The sequence below is a fragment of the Salarias fasciatus genome, chromosome 15 (assembly GCF_902148845.1).
Source record: "Salarias fasciatus chromosome 15, fSalaFa1.1, whole genome shotgun sequence".
Classification (NCBI taxonomy): Eukaryota; Metazoa; Chordata; class Actinopteri; order Blenniiformes; family Blenniidae; genus Salarias; species Salarias fasciatus.
In genome coordinates this window covers 13855992-13860969 of record NC_043759.1, presented here as the reverse complement: position 1 = coordinate 13860969, position 4978 = coordinate 13855992, and the positions used below count along the sequence as shown (strand labels likewise).

Here is a 4978-nt window from a genome sequence, read left to right as displayed (position 1 = left end):
GGGCGAAGAGGGGAGAAGGACGAAGAACACAACGGCAGCGAAGACAAGCCGGTGTCTCACCAGCTAGTTTGAGGTAAGTGTTATTTCAATTACAATGACTGTGTTGTTCACACATGTTCACAGATGTTATATACACAAATGCAATATGTGTATGTGTGTATTGCTTAGTTTTTGAGTATCGTTTTGTTTTCTTTTTCTGGCTTTTGTTCCTGCAAAGTATGGCGAATGCACCCTCCTACTGGACATTTAGGAGAAAATCTAGGGCAAGGGTTGACCTACAGTTGGCATCCATCGAGGCATGTTTATATTTATGTACGTGCATAGACCAAAACGGATCAGATCACCATCACCGTCATCACCTTCATCGGAAGAAGACCCTCCTGTGCCTCTTTTTGGAAAGGCATGTCGTCAGCCGCAAAAACAAAAGAGAGTCCATCGAACTCTTCCAAAAAAGTTACCGGCTCCTCCTCCCTTACCGCTGGTCAAAACCCAAAATGGCCAAGATGTCATCGGAGTTGGTAAGTTTCAGACAAGGGATAAGGGCTTTGATCTTTGAGGTGTGTTGTAGAATTTGTGTACACTCACTGCCCACTTTATCATGAGGAACGGTGTTTATGGGACAATGCTGTACAGTGTACCGTGAGGGAATCAAAGTTGGATCAATTTAAAGAAATCTATATTCGTTAGAAGACTAACGGCAATAAAAGCATACCATCTTCTGTGCTATATTCTTCAATCCATAGCAGCACATCCACAGGCCCGATGACCTCCATCCAGCTCCTGCCCAAGCCCAGATCCACTCTGGCAACCAGGCATGGACTCATCTCAGTGTAAGACAGCTGAAACTGTAATGCAAAGACACAAGTAAAACAATTGTGTCTTGAGAGTTGTGTAACTAACACCAATACATTTCTTATCCCAAATCACAGCGCCGAGTTTGCAGCAGGAGCTGGACGAAAGACCGTCAGGCTGTCATCAAGGGCAAACTTACATTGAACATAAGTGCCCTTCAGAAATTCTATGCATTAGGCCGACTTGAGCTAATCTTGTACAGAATTACTTTTTGGGACTCATCCTCCATTCTCATCCGGACTTTTTGGGAGTCTAACAGTTTGATCAATAACATTAATCAATAATTTTTCTTCTATTACAAGGAACACCAATCAGCTGGGCCCAGATGAACTGGAAGCACAACATACAGCGGCCGTGAGACTATTTTCTCCTGAACGTAAGCTATCCAATGAGATTTGAGTCTGTGGGATACATATAATGTCTGCTAAAGAAAGTTAATGTATTTAATCAATCTTGGTGTATCTGTCTTTTGCTTACCTTAGATTCAAGATCTCGCCTAACAAGCACACATCAACTCATCCCAAGGAATTGCACAGGTTCATTTACTCACTTGTTTCTATTTATGTCAGTAAAACTGCTTTGTTAACAATGGTCCCTAATGGAATGTTCACTGTGTTTTAAACAGCAGTTGAAAGGCTCATTCTTGAACAGCTGGGTGAACTTCACCTTAAAGTGGACCGCTTAACAGCTGCACTACAGTCAATTGTTGGAAACGGAGCTCCTAATCCAACACCTCAGGGCAACGACTATGACAGAAGCCTCCCCATTTCAACCTTGGAGGAACGAGACAGCTTCGATGACAGACTTTGTCAGGACAACAATTTTCAGAAACATATGGTATGTCCTTTAAAACCCTTCAATATATTTACACTGGATTATCCTCATCGTGAGAAGTAACTGGAATATGTGAAAAAAGTGGGACTTGGATTTTTGTGTAATAAACATTGCTTTTATGTTCTGTTTCATGACAGATCACAAAGCTGTCCATGACAGGGGGAAACACTGTCAAAAAAACTGTGTGGCGGGTTTGCAGTAAGGTGTTTGCACCGGAATTGGCCACCCAGCTAAATTGGTGTGGAAGAGGGCACAAAACTGGGGTACAATCGCGACCAGTGCGTGAAATCATTTTGTGTAAGTCCTACATGAGGCGCTACATTGGCTACAAATGCATACTCTTTCACCGCCTCCCCACCCATTGTTGCTGATGTTTTTTGTGTTTTGTCTTGCAGTGTCAGTTCTCAACAACGGGCTTCAGATCAAGACCACTGAGGCCGAGGTGGAGGCTGCCATACAAAATTGGCTCAGGCTGAGCCAAGACAGAGTTGGAGGACGCCGGAGGGAGAGACCAGCTACAACTACAGACCACTAGAAAGTATGCAGACTAATGGTGCGTTCACACCGGACGCGTCGCGGGCGTCGTCGACGCTTGGGACGCCTCGAAGCTGACGCTTGTGACCCTTCGAGCACGACGCTTGACAGCAGGTGGTCACAAAGCTCGCGATGGTCACAAAGCTCGCGATGCTCGCGACGCGCGTCAGTTTATCGGTGCGCGGGAGGCTGATTTCTGTTTCCCGCTATGGCGGATCGCATCAGGAGAGCGGCTCGGCTTTATTTGTTAAATAAAGCTAGACAGCGTCGTCGTCGGAAAAGTCGCTATTGGCTTCGTCTGCTCCTCTCTGCTCTGACTGCAGCAGGGAGCGCTGCTGAGACTGACCGCTTGTGAGTGCTTTGGGATGGGGGAGGGGCTCGCGGCAGCACCCGCTGCTCATTGACGACAGCAACGAGACGTCCTGTCACGTCTCCAGAGCACCAGAAAAGGTCGCTAGATTTGTCGCTAGTTGCTTTTGACAAAAAAACGTCTCCAAGAGGCTTTGGAAAGTCGCCAGATTAGCGAGAAAGTCGTCAAGTTAGCAACACTGGCTGGCCCGCATCGGTGCTCGGATCACTCGTAGTGACGTAGCAGCGGAGGGATCGTCTCTGATTGGTTGACGCCCAGCGGCAGCGCGTCGAAGTTCAGTTTTCCCAACTCTCAAAAAGCGACGCTCACGACGCGCGTCCCCGGCATCAGGAGCGTCGTGAGCATCGACGCTCGAAAAGCAACGCTCCTGACGCGCTGCCCGCCGCTCCACGACGCTCCTCCACATAGACTTTGCATAGAAAAGCGCCGCTCACGACGCGTCCAGTGTGAACGCAACCATTAGACTAGTTTTGGCTGCTGCCCAGTAGTGTCCACTAATGTTAATCTTACATAAAAGCTGCATTAATCCAATGAAATTCTAGTGTATGTGGTAACTCTTAAAGTACCTTCTATTATCTGACATGTAAGCTGTCCAAACATCCTGACATGTTAGGTCATTCACCACCTAGTGATGCCTCTGTCAAGATGGAAGTGTTAAGATTGAGATGTACTTAAGCTCGTGTCCGGAGTTTTGAAAAGAGAGAGCTTTTTTTTAATCCAACGTCTCTGGTTCCGTCCTCCCTCTGCTTTCATGAGCGACCAAGCCACGCCCCTTAATTGTGCACGCAAATTATTTGTCGGGTGAAAATGAGAGCCTCCCTAGTCCTACAGCATCCTCCATGTTTAGCTGTTTACGGTGGATGTTCAGCAGACAGTGGATATATCCGAGGTAAGCGCGGCGGCTGCTGCGGAGCTCTCCTCTGCCTGGGCGAGCGGCCGTGCTCTCTGGCTGCGCGCCAACTTTGATTGACAGCACGAGAATGCGGAAGCTCGAAACTCTATTGCTGACGCTGACTGGCGCTTTTTTCGGATAACATGGGGGTCTATGAGACGAAGGCGGAGCTCATAAATAAATTTTTATATTGCGTTATGCTAATATTATATTGTAGTTATCGAACCAGACTGACACATTTAAGCTCTGTTGAAAAATGATACATATGTTGGAAACGAACGGAAACTCCGGACACGAGCTTTAATTGATCCAATTAAGTTATTAAAATAATTTAATGAATTTATTTATAAAGCGCTTCAAATCAAAGTGCTGTACATAAGATGAAACAACATAAAACATCAGAAACAACATAAAAACAGCAGAAATTCCGGATATGAATAACAGTAAAAGCAATAACGGGACAATAACACGTCAGGCATGTTTTGACATGTGTCTGATACTGAAAAAGCTAAAGCTGCATAGTTTTTCCAACTGTCAGATTACAGTCTTGTATACCAAGCAGTAGGCTACATTCTGACCAAGAAAAAATGATGATGCATTTCACGATGACGTGAGGTGTTAATTAAAATTATGTTAATAATCTTTGTTTCCATTTTGCAGGTTCTCAGGAGGAACAGAGTCCTATTGTTTTATTTTTTTATATATTTTCGTTTTTTGTTTTTGAGGTTCTGCGCTGCCCTTCAATAACGTTCCCATCCAGGACAGCGTCTTCCCTACTGCACAACAAGCGGATAGCCTGCGATGCTACTTTTTTTTTTTCCCCCCCTGAAGTTGTTGTGTTTTTTGGCTGCCTTTACACCACCTCTTAATTGTATTTCAGAATTTCTGTCATTGTCATTGTCATTCTCTCCTCTCTCTTCTGGGTGTTGTTCTCCTTGTGCAATTATTAAAGTGTTAAAAAAAAAAAAATGTCGTCTTCGGTTGTGGCTTTTCATTACTCGCACACGAAATTGATCAGCGATTTTTCTTTTTTTTTTTTTTTTTTTTTTTTTTTTAATGTTAGTATTGTGTTTAACGTAATTTTAAGGGTCCGACCTAAATTAATAAAGGTCGCATATCTGATTTGGGAGAAGCCGACGAGCAGCATGGTGCTACTGCTATAATCGCTTGAACGTCGGCCGGCGGTAATTTCGATCAAATGCCGACGTCTCGGCGACGTCTTGCCAATTAGTAAACGCTGTCCATGCGACGTCTTGGCGATGAAACGAGGAACGTCGGGCCGACATCGGGAAGACGTACGTATGCTGTCCGGGAAAGATTTCCCCAAGACTGCCAGCTGTGTGCAGGGTCAGAGGTCACTGCTTGAGCCATTGACAGTTTGAGGAAAACCCTCAGGATGATTATTCACGGTTAAAGAACTCAGTCTGTATTTGCAAGGCAGTCTAATTTTTTTTTGGAAAAATGTTAACCTGCATGTTGTCTGTTTTAAAATGACA

At 44.9% G+C, this 4978-nt stretch overlaps 1 long non-coding RNA gene across 1 annotated transcript; it reads left to right on the top strand.

Moving 5' to 3' along the window:
- The first annotated feature begins 1183 nt into the window (after nt 1–1183).
- LOC115401419 (uncharacterized) lies at nt 1184–1605 on the top strand. Its single transcript, XR_003932951.1, has 3 exons — nt 1184–1228; nt 1335–1388; nt 1478–1605. It is a non-coding gene; the product is annotated as an uncharacterized LOC115401419 (long non-coding RNA).
- The last annotated feature ends 3373 nt before the right edge of the window (nt 1606–4978 follow it).